Below are 15,211 nucleotides of genomic sequence, written 5' to 3'. Positions count from 1 at the left end.
TGTGCCTTCAGAGAATGTTTCCAAACTATGAAATGTGATATTGTTAAAGTCACAGAAATTGCTTAGTCACACAAAGCAACTGTCGTTTAAACCCAGTCTTTGAGATATTGAGTTAATGCAGATTTAGATGCATGGCCAAATGATTCTCATCTTGTTTGGAAGTGCACTTTTGAACATAAATGACAAAATTTAATGTCCCAAATATTTGTGACTGACCATGGCAGAACCACAAAAAGTCTTCCTGGGTGCGTTTTGAATTATTTACAGATTCTGAAATTGTGATTTCTAAGCTTTCTAATGATGTCAAACACAGAAATAAAAACAAATGAAAATATATGGCTGTTTTAATCCTGGCACTCCGTAAACAAGGTTAGTGAGTTTCGGAAGAATTGTCTTCAAATCCAATGAGCTACCGGGGAATGTTGGCAAATGCTGATCATTTACTTTACTGAGCACTGGCTGTCAACAGGTATGCCTATCAAGGTGTGTAGACAGAAGTGAGCTTTGGCCTGGCTTATCTATTTATAACTAAATATTTTATAGAAGTATTCAGGTTTTGTTCCATTTTCCAATAAAGCTGTGGGGCTTCTGTCTTGTGAGCCTTTCGTTACAGGCTGTGAAATCTGAAGTTTAGTCTGATTAAACCATTCCTAAATGCAGCATGCTTGATGATGTTTTCTTTCAGCCTGAAGAAAGCCCAACATAAAAAAAAAAATTACAGTAGGAGTTACAAGTATTAGATAGATAGTTGGCGCTGCGTGCATTCCTGCTCAAGAAAGAGCCTCCTGGTTACAGACAAAACGCAGCTACAGCAGCGTAGGGTCGATTGTTGACATGTTCCCTCACAGTGGTCATCTATACAACCATCAATCTAAAACTGTACTTTTTAGAATCACACAGGACTACAGTCTACCCTAAATGTCATTTGGTTAATCAGCTGAGCACAGCATAACCAAAAATTATGCATTCTTACCCCTACTCCTCCTGATTTTACTTCACAATTTAAAACTAGAAATTCCTCCAACATCCATCACATCACTTTTTAATGTGTAGGAGAAAATTTACTAAGCAAATTGAACAGAGAAGTCTGAATATTTCTACTGTGGGAATAGAAAAAAAATTATAAAAATGATTTTGTATTTTCTCATTCAGAGAAAATACAGAAAGGTTTCTTTGTTTTGTTTTTTTTGCTAAAGGGTGTTTCTTTTGTGTTTTATAAAACACAGCCCCGAAAATGTCAATGGGTGTCTTATTTTCAGAATATTCTGAAATGTTTAGTCTTGATGTCTTTTTCCCCTATAAAAATGCATTCAATTTGTGAAGGCTGAAATGTGAATGTATGAAATGGTATTTAACATGAAGTGCTTTTTTATTACAAATGACTACTTTCTCCGTCTCTCTCACCCCTACACGCATGTAAATAAAAGCTGCTATATATATATATATATATATATATATATATATATATATATACTGCTCAAAAAAATAAAGGGAACACTTTAAGTGTGAAACACCTGTTTAAGTGTTCCCTTTATTTTTTTGAGTAGTGTATATACAGTATATATATATATTGGATCTTAATATATATAGTCAACATACTATGCACTACTCTGGGGTCTGTTTCTGCCTATGTCAGCATTTTCTCTTTCCATCAAATGACTTTGTATAATATATAACAGAAGCCATCAAAGTGTCATTAAAAATATGTGACAGTATCCTGCAGCATATAGAGGCAATTTTGGCTCTTCGTGTTCAGAATGTCTGTGCTGGCACACCAATTCATCTTGATATGTAAAACCAATTCAGCTTTATGCTCAGTCAGTAGTGTAGGTTCTGGAGGTGGGCTGCCTTTAGAACTTCATTTTCAGCCTATTTTTCCTTTGTTCATACATGCTGAGGCTTGCTAAAAGTATTCATAGCTCTCACACTTGTTCCCAATGTCAACAAATGTCAGAGTATTTTATTAGTATTTATATTTCTTTGACAACAACTGCACAGGTGTAAGAAAACGGTTGTGGGTGGGTGCAAGCCTATAAGAACTGAAGTCTAAGAAAATTTAGAGATGGCAATAAACAAGAATCACCTGTAGAAAACAAGAATAGCAACAGCACAGACTGGAAGGAATGTTCTCAGCATTATGGGTACTAAACTTATCTACTGTAGCTCAATAAGCAGAAGGGATGACATCTACACAGAAGAAAATTGTTGGAGTGACTAAGGGGAAATTGATTAGCAAAGCTGAACCTGAAGGATCATATGCAAATACAAATACCTAAATTAGTACTGTCATGACCAAGGGAAGCTTTTGACCCACATCAAGCCAGTAACCAGGACCCAGAGATTAAGGGGAGTCTTTTTGTAGGCAACTTTAGGGTTCTTCTGTGAGGTCCAAATGTTCCAGGGGCAAAGTTGGAGGGGAATTGGCAGGCAGCGATTCTGTGGAGCTTGGCTGGGCAACTGCAGAGCGAGTGATCCTTGATGCATTCTGTCAAGGTAAGCTTGGGTGAGAACGTCCAGTTAGACCAAGGCTTCAGTGAGGAAAAACCTGGGCAGAAGATTTGAAAGTAGACCTAGAAGGTTCTCTAAGAGCCCTTCAGGTGGCTTTGCTCTACTGGTCATGAGGTTGTCCAACAGCTCCTTACAAAGCTCCGTCAGCCTGAGTAGATTATCGGCAGGTGTGAAAGCAGCAGCAGGTGAGCTGCATGAATCATCAAGGAGCCCTAGCGGTAAGACCTCACAAACACACACAGCACAAACACAAGTCAGACAGAGAATCATAATGCCCTTAGCTTAAAGAGACAAATAGGAGGGGTATCAAAGAATGAGCCAAATATGGAGCACATATCTGCAAAGGTGACAAAAATATCACAGTGAAAACACAAGTAAAACTTATTTGCTTGTTAGCTGGATTTTAGTTTGGGAAGTTAGGGTAAGGTTTAATACCCTGTCTTTTCAGGATTTTGTTCCTAACACCTGCTAATTTTCAGGTTTGTTTATGTAATTTGCCCCAATTTTTAAGTCTGGTCATAAAGTTTTTTGTTTTGATTGAATTGCTTATGTATGATCAGCAGTCCAGTGGCATTAATCTGGACATCTTTTGCCTGTACAATTTGTGGAACATGCAGCAGACTATTATAATATGCATCACCTTTCCTGGGCAAAGTAGATGTGTTCCTGCAAAGCTTCAACAGAACGAAGGTGTGTTGCCATAAAGTGATGGTGCGCTAGAGTTATTTAATAATCCTGTGTTATCGAGCTTATATCTACTTTCCAAATGTGTTAAGTATAGCTGTAGAATCGGCATCTATCAATCTAGTTCAAGTTCACTAAATCACATTGTGGGGGATAAGTCATTATATTTGTATATTCCCCCAATATTGTAGATGTTCTTGAAAGCAGATATGCTAAATTTATTGTGCATGCCAGAGAGGCCGCGTTTCATTGGCTGACGCCCATTCTATTTTTAGCGCGGCTACCACGTGCGTGGCCATCTCACAAACACACGCTTCTCGTTAGCTAAATACAGCATAATGGCAGTAATGATACAACTTCTACACCTTGAAGCCTGTCTGCTACACAGTCTTACGTTAGCTAAACAGATCAATATGCAATGATATCAGTAAAGTGTCCAATGTATTAAAATTTATCTTATTCGCTGATGACACAAATATTCTAGCCTCTGGCGACAATTTAGAGCATCTTCTCTCAACAGTCACCTCAGAGATTAGTAAGTTAAAGATATGGTTTGACCATAATAAATTATCCCTAAATTTGGACAAGACGAAAATCATGTTCTTTGGGAACTGTTATAAAAATACTGAAATCCAAGTTCAAATAGAGGACGTAACTCTAGAAAGGGTTTTTGCTAATAAGTTCCTCGGTTTAATAATAGATGACAAAATCAGTTGGAAACCTCATATTAAATATTTACAGAGTAAACTCAGTAGAAGTATATCCATATTGGCTAGAGCTAGACATGTATTGAATGCTGAATCACTTCATATTCTATATAACTCTCTGATTTTACCATATCTATCATATTGTTGTGAAGTGTGGGGAGTTAATTACAAGAGCTCTTTACATCCGGTAACCGTCCTACAGAAACGAGCCATTAGAATCATCCATAATGTCGGTTATTATGAGCATACAAACCCGCTCTTCATAATATCCAGAATTCTCAAATTTGAGGAGCTTGTAGAATTTAAAACGGCTCAATTTATGTTCAAAGTATCTAAAAAGTTGTTACCTGAGCACATACAGAGCATGTTTTCTGAAAGAGAAGGAGGGTATAACTTAAGGGGTCACTCAAACTTCAAGATCCGCAATTTTAGAACAACAAGAAAAAGCTTCTGTATTTCAATTAAAGGTGTAAAGTTATGGAACAAGTTACATGGAGATTTAAAACAAAGTAATAGCTTAACACAATTCAAAAGAAAGTACAAGGAGGTAATTTTCAATAGATACACATATGGGTGACAGAAAGCAATAAGGTGTGTATTGCAGATAACAACTTGGTGTAAGGGTTTAGAAAGACAAACCAGCATAAAATGTATAGGGAAATATTAGTAACTGTTATTTCTGACTGCCATTTTGATTTTGATTTTTTTAATGACAGTAGGACTCTAAAGTTTCAAGTGTTTAGGGGGTAGGAGTTTATAAGTTCTCACTTCTTCCTACTCCATTTTGAGCATGATATGTTAACTGAAACAAAAAATCTGTATTTTTTCTCTTCTTTTTTATGCACTTCTTATCACTGTGCATTATTTTATTTTTATATTTGTATCATGTTCGAATAAATTTCAAATTTCAATTTCAAATTTCAATGTGTCTGTATCTGACATACACTAAAGATTTTATTTTAGCAGAAAAGGCTTTGGACTAAACTGTTACTCGTGTTAGCTACTCTACCACCAAGTACAGTGTACAGTGTATATTTGTATCACTCAAACATTTGCCAACAAACCACAGGAATCACCCACTGATTTCAAAAGTAACCTATAAAACAATGAATACCCGACTTATCCAGCCTCGCAAGAACAACAGGCATCAGCGATCTTGTCCACAGCTATATTGATGTAGAGGGTGTGTGGATCTATCGTTTTCCTCATGGAGTGAAAGCATTTTGCTGTGACGTGCACAATGTTGGAGGCATCGTGTGGCTTAAACACCTTGATATCATCCAATATGCAATAATCCAGTCAGAAATACACTGCAGAGAATCAGTCGAAGTGGAAGACGCCATGTTTACATAGAAACAACGTGCCGCGAGGCTTTGTTTGTGAGACTTGCGGCCACATGGGTTTTTCTAGGTCAGTTGTGGGCGGAGCTTGGCAAGGTCCATTCTCCTCATTTTGCTACACAAGTTTGTATGTTGTTTGTAGATCAGGTTTGCCCATGATATCAAGTTTGCACCTGCTTTTATTTGCGTAAACTTTAGACCATCAGATCCTAGGCGGTCTAAAGTTACCGTCAAATCGTAGAAGTTCAGAGATCTTAAATACATTCAAACCTCTTCATTCAGGCTACTAACAGAGTAACTCCAGTTACAGATTTAGGCCACATGGTGACAAGATAACTGATGGATGAGGTGGTTTTATCCCTCTGTCACATCACTTGAGGACATTCCCCAGTTACTAATTGGTAAGAGAACAGGCAACAAGGGGAGATGCTCCCTCGTCCCCCTCCCATGAATCCTGTCGTTCTTCTCCAGTTCCCAGTCATTTAACTAATCTTGTTTTATCCCCTTGTCGACAGACACAGGACTCTAGCAGTAAAATGGAGTGCAGTGGAGATAACGTGCAAGGCAGGGCCACTGTAATTTAATGGGAACAGATGTTTCCCCTGCTAGAGTGACAGCAGATTCTTCTCCGGCTCCCTGAAGGGAGGAGCAGACACATTACAGATGGTTGTTGTGCCTCTGGTCATCATTACTCAGGCCCAGGTTTAGACCAGGCTCCAGTTGGGCTCGAGATTGGAGAGCAGTGATGTACAGAGGAGGAATGGCTTTAAAGACCATTGGATTAAAGCTGCCAGTGCAGAGCCATGATATCCAAAAGAAACAAGACAGTGGTTTGTAAATACACTGCCTGTTCAGGTGTCCTTGTATCTATGAAGCCATTTTCAGATTTTACACAGTATGTGTGCATGTGGGTTTTCTGCTAGTTCAGCATAGAGGCATGAGTGGGCATTTGACAGTCTGCAATATTAGAAAATAGCCTTCAAAAACATGATCAGCCTGGACAGTGCTCGACAAACAAAGGGAGCATTACAAAGCATTAATGCTCTCCCACGGAGAGAGGGGGAGAGAGAGAGAAGTGACTGAAATGCATTTCTCTGGGATTTTTCTCTCTCTCTGTCTCTGAACACTCGATGAATCCCTCTCTGTAACCTCCTCAGATTGAATTCTTCCCTCTCGTGTCATGGAGAAATGAGAACACATTTCATCAGGGCTTTGCTTTTGCAGCATGCTTGTAAATGGACATGCTGGTTGTGCATCAACTTCACATTCGCTTCTTGAGGTCATATCTCTGTAATTCATAATCCTTTTCACCATGTTAGGAAGAGTATAGTTTAAATCAAATCATTTTCACGTACTTAACGCTTTATGAGCACTAAAAAGTTATGCACTTGCTTATTGGGAAAACCTTGATAGCGAATTAGACGCAATTGGCATGCAATTATGGAAAAGATGTAGGGACTTTATTTATTTTTTTGTTAGACCTGCTTTTTAAATCAGGACATGTATAGTCTTGTGAAAAAGTATTTGTCCCTTCACAGATTTTTTTGCTTGCTTCACTTACAACTTTTATATAATCAGATAAAATCATATGAAATCATATCTAAAATAACAAAGTGGGACACATAGCATCTAAGAGATTTGGGGGAGCTTGGGGAAGTTCTTTATTGTTGCAAGTTTTTTTTTTTTTAGAATAATTGCTTCTCCCTGTGATTTACTGGAGTCCCACAGCCTTAGAAATAGATTTGTTACCTTTCCCAGACAGATTTCAGATACATATATGTTTTTTTTTATTAGGAGGTATAACATTTTTCACAACACATTAAACCTACCAGTAACTATTACTCTTTAAGTTCCATGGCCCCTATACCATTTCCATCTGCACATAATTGATTTGCTTTTTCATGCATCCTAGAGTTACTATACACAGATATTTCCCTGAGATTGCACATTCTAGGAGAGCTTCTGAAATATAATGCATTGAAGCAAACAATTTTGGCTATAATTCCCCGTGCTTCTCTCCAATCCAGCGTCTAAACAGAAAATTTTATGATACAATCTAACTCATGTGCTTTGAACTGAGATTGGCCATTTTCATGGTGTAGCTTGTAAAAGCTGTGTTGTGTCTGAAATCTCCCATGTGTGTATTTTGTTCTCTCACTATAAAGAGAGCAGAAAGTAGGGGATATTTGTGCCACTCCACATGATGTTCTTGTGTGTTATAGGGCTCTGCATTATTATGAAAATATTCTTACCTTTTTTTTTTTGTGGCAGTTGTACAAAATCCTTTTGGTAGTGTGTCTATATCCAGTCGGTTAAAATTGCATTTATAGGTTGAGGAATATCGGAGAAATAATGGACTGATCCAACTAGGGAAGTGAAAATGAATGGTATGCTAATGCAATTGCTATTCTATCGCTTTAATCACACACTTTGGTATATTTTTATACCAAAGTGTATAAAATCATGGTGGGGTTTAACTTGACTATATAGATTTTAAGTTGGTGCTTTCTCAGTGTTTAAAATAAGTTCATATTTATTTAGAAACAACAATACTAATGTTTCAATTCAGGAAGAGTTCAGAAATCAATATTTGGAATCACCATCAGCTTTTCAATGGGGTTCAGTACAGTGGGCTCTTATATTTTGTCCAAAGCTGTATTTTCATTTCACTGGATATTAAATTGGGTCACATTTCAGCATCGAAATGATGGACTTTCACCAACAACAGACAAATCTGATGTCAAAAAGCAACCCCACCATGACTGCTCAGTGTCTTCCAGCTTTAAACTTCCCACTAGGCGCAGGTGTAATTCTTATGCATATTAAATGCAAACTCACTGCATGTTTCCGGGAAAGAAAATCTGTCATATCCGTAAGAGGGTGTGCCAATTGGAAAGGTCACAACTGTCTATCGAGAACAAATGAGGCCGGTAATCGGTTTTCCTGCCAGCGTTCTACAGGCACATAAAGGACCAGGTGCTTGTCTGAATCTTGATGATCCCCTTCTAAGTGAAATCACCGACGCACATCCAGCTCAATTAAGCACCGCTATCGTGAGGGGGGAGAGCACTGATCACACTCTGTGCTAGACGGCGAGGAAACTCGCAGTATGCAACGAGCATCACGAGGTTAAGTTAAATTACTGGTTATGATTGGATGTAATGTGACAGACGGCTCAGGGAGGAATCGTGGAGTTCAGAGAAATCTTTTGGAATAATTAATTCGCCCAGGAGATCCGGTATCCGAAGTGTGACCGACACTGGCCGCTCTGCGGTGGCGACCTAGGAGTTGCCAAAACAGTACATGCTGTTCCACCTCAAGGTCATGTGTTGCAATGAATGAGGAGAATGACTGGGGCTAATAGACAGAGCTCAAGTTTAATGAAGAGTCCTGATGAGGAGGCAGATTGGTCCCCACCGACAGATCAGCTGCTGCCATTTCCATTTTCATGGGCACAGAGATGCTTCGCCAGAGGAGTGTCACAACTGACTGCTGATCCCTGTGGACTAAATCAGCCTTTGTACATACAGCGTGGCTGTGTGTGTCTTTTCCTTTTTTTTTCTTTTTTTTTAAAGCATGTCAGCCAAGGCTGATCCATTTCAGATACAGTGTAGAGTTCTTTGATCCTCCGCCAGCATTCACATTCCATCTATGTCCAGAATTCACATCATGTGGCGCATTCAGAAACACAATGTGCTGGCAGTGGATTTCAGACCGCAAGTTAGGCAGCTTTACACACTCATGTATGCTGCACTGAAAGAGTGATCAAAAAGCTGTTGGAGCTTCCATTTCAGATCAAGGAAAGGACTTTCTCAGCTCACATTCTCAGAGCAGCTGAGAATGTGAGCTGGTTCCAGTCCACGAGCCATAATCATTTTTTTATCAGTGGCTTCTGCGGGTCAGAGCCCTACAAAGGAATAACCCCTAAAGAGAAAGAGGAGAAATGAAAGGCAAAGAAGCGTGTGGCTTTCACTCTATAGCCAGTTGTCTTTGAGCTCACTCTTACAGATGTTTATTGACACCAGCGCTGATTTCCACCTAAAAAGCCTTCCTCATGTTAACTCTGCGAAGGTTAATGGGAGGATAAAGCCTTTTGTCATAAAGCGACACAGAAGCACCTTCTCTCTTGGGCTGGCACGGGAGCCAACAGGCACGGCAGAGGGATAAAAAAAAATATCACTGCCAGCGGTCACTGCTGAACAACTTGTCATCGTGGCCTATTTTAGAATAATACCCCCCAGCACCAAGTTGTGGATGTTTTGAGTTCACTGGCACAGTGTAGTAGGTTGAGTTAATTTTGCTTCTGAAAGTCGATGTGTTTTTATTTTTAATAATCTTTGTACACTTCGAATCCACAATGTAGAAAAAAAACAGTGACATTAGAATCAAATACCTGTGGTGAGAAGAATTCCCTTTCCCTGAAAGGATGTAAAAGGGAGTGATGAAGGTCAGTTCATGGTGTTTTTCAGAACCGAAATCTATTTGACATGCAGGTTGAAAAAAAGAAGAAAAAAAATCCTCCCAAAAGGTCTTCTGAGCCTTGAGGAAGTGAGCATACCTGCAGCAATGCGCCTCACTTTCAATGCGCAAACTGACCTTAACAGTACGCCTCTGTGCAGTGTCACTTTAAAAGCACAAAATGTTAATGTAAACAAAGAAACACAAAGAACAAAGCTGTCCGGTACAGTAATATTACATGCATGAATGTGAGCTGAATTGTAAATGTTGTTTCTATGAAAACGAAAACCACGTGATTTCACTAAAATGGGTTTGATTTAAATACGGATTTACTCTAAAATACTTAAAGTCTTAGATAGAGAAGACAACGGGTCATTGTTGCACAGAAATATACATAAATCTTTTTGAATTGCTAAATAGAGATTAGCATGTGCACAGACTGCAGCTGCATTTTCAGAGCAACACTGCCCTCAGCTGACATATAGTGTTACCCAGAGGTACCATGAGATGAGGATACAGCTTGAAAGAAGAGTTTGATTCACAAAAATAAAAGTTGTATGGCCAATACAATGTTCTTTATTCATTCTCCCTTTAGTCCAATCCCCCCCTACTTCCTACCTTGCTCAAACACAGAAGTTATATTTGTACACAAAAAAAGTTGCTAAAATATTTCATAAAAATACCTGTTCTACATAAGTTTTCTTTTGTAGCATATAAGGAAAAAAGAAACATGCAGCTAAAAGCACTTTTGATCCTTCTTTCTTTAATGCTTCTATCAAATTCAAGACATTCCAGTAGTTCTCCAAAACTACCTAATCAGTTTCAATCACTCTTTCTTTATTCCTAAGCACTTTTCAAACACACTGAAGGCACCAAACAGTGCTTTGCATATTGTTTCCCAGTACTTTATCTGGGTTCTCTGGCTGTTAAGGGTTTATTATGTTCATTATATTGACAGACTGCGAGAAAATCAGCAATAATGACCCTCTTTGCAGACCCGACTGATTTAGCCTCTCAAGCATGATGTCCTGTATGTTTCCTGACCTTCTAATACTAAAAGAGCCAGCACACATCTTCTTCACAGATCTTTAGTGCAAGTGAAGGTTCAAAGGAGAAGTGAAGAGGGTAAGATATGTATATTTGTTGGTATGTGCTACTGGTGGTCCTTTCGTGTAAGTGTCAGGTTCAGAATCAGACCTATTCACCAACTTTGTGCACACAAACAAGGAAGTTGACATCAGATCTGCTTTGCTCTCAGTTAAGACATTTAAAATATAAATATATAAAAATGGAAAATTAAAAAATAAAATAAAACTTGTCACACAGATTGGTCATTGTCATTAGTGATGATCTGCAGGTCTCTAAACTGATGCAGGGTTATTTAATGAGAACACTGTTCTAGCTGATACCGAGTGATAACAACTGTACCACCATGCAGCCTTGCTCTGGTTACAGTAATAATAAAATATAAGGTCAAACTAAAACTGCAATTAACTTACAGATATAAAGAACATCAAATAAGATTAAATTTGGAATAAGCTATCTAAATTATCTGAATGCAGATTATTTTTTTCAAAAATAAGTTTTTTCTACTGTCCTATCTGCAGGATGTTTCTCTATAGATGAGCACTGTAATAAGAAAATAGTACCTCATCATTAAAATGTGTAAAATACTTTATACTATGTACTTTTTCTTTGGTTGTTGCTTAAATAATTGGAAGTGGGGGAAAAACAGATGATTTGCAAAGATCCATTAGCTAAAAACTTGGCATATTAGTTTTTTTATTAACAAAATTAAGGAAACAAGACAAGTTGAACATAAGCAAATTCTTATCCACCATCTAATACAATCAGGAAAGCATCTGACTGAGAACAACTTCAGTTGGCCAAAATCAGCAAGAGTGTTTCTGAATACAAACACAGACAATGCAGCACCGTCACTGGGAACGGAATTTTCAGATCCTGAATATTAACTTCATTGAAGCTGTGTGGGATTTTTTTTATGACAGATAACTAAACAACAACCTGCCAACATGATAAGAAAAAGCATTGGATGTCTTTTGGGATGCCTGAAAATCATATACTGAGGCTACTTAAAGAAATTAAATGAAAGCCTGCCAACAAAAGTTTCTAGTGCACTTTAGAAATAAAAACAGGTTGCCTTTTAATTCAACCTTATAGAGAAGAGATGACTGCTGTTTTTGTATGAAGCTCAAAATTTTATATAAAAAAAACAATGCAGAAAAGTTCTTTAAAACGTCAATATGCTTGGATCAGCTTTAAAAGATATTTTTAAAGGTTGAGAAAATGATTTTTAGAAAATGTGTCAGTATCCTCTTTATGAAACAACAATAAAAAAAATTATCTTTCCCTCAGAGATATGAGTACATTTCTTGTTTATGTTCTGGTCTTTAAACTTGAACATCTTTTTCTATTTCATAATTTATTCCTTTTTTGTTCTACCTTTTTAAGTAATGTTCAGTTCGAGTCAGAACTTTGACTCTTCTCATCACAGACATGAACATATTTTTGCCCTTTTAGAAAGTGGAAAAAATAATGCAAAACTATATTATCTCTGGCTTTTTCTCTTACCGGCACCTTCGAAATTATAAAACGCATACAGCCTCAAATTTGTACACACAACCCCACAAATAAAAGGTCCTTCTGCCTGTGGCAAGACATCAATTCTGGGAGGATAGTTGACTTCTTTTCCAATCACAAATGGTTGGGGTCATTTAAACTGTTTGGGTTCTTGTTGTGGACTTATCTTTTAGGCATAGTCTGCAAATGTATAGCAGGTTATCCCAAAAATATATTATATAAAATTAGCCCGATTTATTCATTACAAAATCAGATCTGACATGCGTTCGAGATCGTTATCATGGTGAAACCCCCACTTGTGATCAAGTTTCAAAATTCTCTCCGCATTATGCTACCACTACCACCATACTTTCCAGTTGAAAGCTTAAGCTTGGCTTTTTCAAACATTTCTTTTTTAATTGCGGCCAACCAGCTTATCCTTCATCTTGCCTGATCATAAAATCTTTCTCCAGAAGATGTTTGGTTCGTTTGCATGGATAACTGCAAATAGCTACAGATACAAGGGAAAGGTATACACTTTGCATAAGGCCCTTCCTTCTTGGTAACAAAAAACTTCTCAAGGGCTCGACATTAGTGAGGTGGGTTGGGTTTCACCCCAGGTGGCAGTAATTGTTGCCTGTTGCTGTTGTTCACGAAAGTTTCCTGCACTCAGAGTGAACCCAACACATGGGATGCAATAGTGACTGCATGAAAATGTCAAAATTCACACGTAAAACATGAAGACAGAACCCTATGTAAAACTTTTTAAACAGTTTATCAATAAAACTTTATTTGGGGATTAGTTGCATTTTAATCTTCCTTCTGTTGCATTCCTAGCCCACGTATTCACGTCCGTGTTTATCTGCTCAAAATGTAAAATTCTCAAATTGCACCCGTCACATAGCTGTAAGAGGAAAACGGTTTTTATCTGTTTTTGAGTTTGTAAGTACAGAATTAGAGTAAATTCATAAGAAATTAAGATATGTGCACCCATTTTGTGTTTAAAATTTACAAAAGTCATATCTTGTATGAGTGTTCCAGACCAAAAAAGTACATAAAACCCCAAATTACCATAAAATGCATACCCATAATGAGTGTGTTTAGCTATTCAATGGAGCTGTATGATTCAAAATTGAGCTTTTGGAAATGTAATTATCTTGAATTCTATGAAAACACAAATTTTTATTTCAATGTCAGTAAAAAGGCAAACAAAAAACAACAAGAAAAAAGGAACAGCATATTAATACATTACACAATACACATTTGTAAAGAGTAATTGTCTTTGTGTCTGTATTTATACGTAAATCTAGTTGTTTTGCAGGAGGGTTTGGTTCATCTGAAAACAACCTATTTCTGCAGTCACCACAAGAGGTCAGCAAAGCTGTATGTTTATACAAATTGTGTTTTTATGTCATCAGGCCACAGGGGATTATCTTGTATGCTCTGGAGCATATTTGTTTATAATTTTCCAGCTGTCACAAACCATCCTCACAATATTTATCAGTTTCTACAAAGCTGAAACATGCCTTCAGGGCCTCTTAGTGTAAAAAAACTGAGCAGGAGTTTTTGTTCCGCAGATGCCCTTTAACAAAATTGCCCAGGAGTGTTCCTTGTGAGATCATATTTCAAATCTGTGAGTTTCATGTAAAGGCCACTTCGTCTGCAGCAGTCTGTTTGATACTCAGGGAATGCGATTGTGAAAATTATCTAAAAAACAGTGTAATTAGGACACACACAAAACAATGGCTTGCAAAATTATTTTTGAAGACCTTGAACTACAACACAGTTTGCCACGTTCCAACCTCAAACTTTAAAACTTTGTACAGGGAATCTATGTTTTAGATCAACAGGAAGTATTGCTCAACTGTGAAGCAAAGAAAGGACATGAAAAGGTTTTCACAAATAGCAACTTTAAATATATGTTGTGCATTTTTATTCAGCCTCTTTTTATCTTGGTAAATTAAATCCAGTACAACAAACTGGCTTCAGAAGTTACCTAATTAGTAAATATAGTCCACTTCAGTTGTTCAGTGAAGGTCAGCGGTTTGTTGGATAACATTGTAGAACAAATAACATCATGAAGACAAAGGAACACACCAGACAAGTCAGTGATGATGTGGAGATGATTAAAGCAATGTAATGCTATAGTACAATATCCCATGCTGCTCAGTCCAACATCTGACAGTGGAAAGCTTATGACTCATGGTTGTCAACCCAAAAAGAACTAATCACAGGTGTAATTCTTGAGAAGTTGTAGATATCCTAAGCTGAGATGTAGCAGGCCTTTGAATGGCACATTAGTAGTTATGCCCTCTACAAAGCTGGCCTTTATGAAATGGTAGCTAGAAAAAGTCCCATTTGCAGTTTATCACAAGACATGTAGAGGATAGGATGTTTTAGAAAAAGCATTATTTTGTTTATCATGGCTCAATAAATAAAACAAATAAAATAAAAAAATTTGAGAAGTTTGTCTCTGTAATGGAAAATCCATGGTCACAGACTCCTTCCAACGAATCAAAACAAGACTGAGCCATATTGCAAAAAATAAAAAAAAATACATGCACCCTACCATCCACTTCCGGCACACACACACACAACTCTAACAGGTTTTAACACACAGAGAATTACAGAAATTCAGAAAAAAAAGTTATCGGGCACCATAACTATTAATGTTCTTGAACGTACAGTAGCTCAACCAGCATTAGATGACATGGAGTTTTAAAGAAAATTACTAAATAGATAATTTAAGAAAAAAAACAAAACAGAATGACCTATTATTATTATTATTATTATTACTACTACTTTTTGAACTAATATAACATTACAAAATGTTATAAAAAATAATAGTATTTTTATTTATTATTAGTAGTATTACTTTTATAAAATGATAACTTGAAAAAGTGAAGCTGTAGTCTTTTTTAAAGAAGCTCTGCT

This window comes from Xiphophorus maculatus, chromosome 22 (assembly GCF_002775205.1).
Source record: "Xiphophorus maculatus strain JP 163 A chromosome 22, X_maculatus-5.0-male, whole genome shotgun sequence".
NCBI classification, from domain to species: Eukaryota; Metazoa; Chordata; class Actinopteri; order Cyprinodontiformes; family Poeciliidae; genus Xiphophorus; species Xiphophorus maculatus.
Note: the sequence above shows the minus strand (reverse complement) of the source record.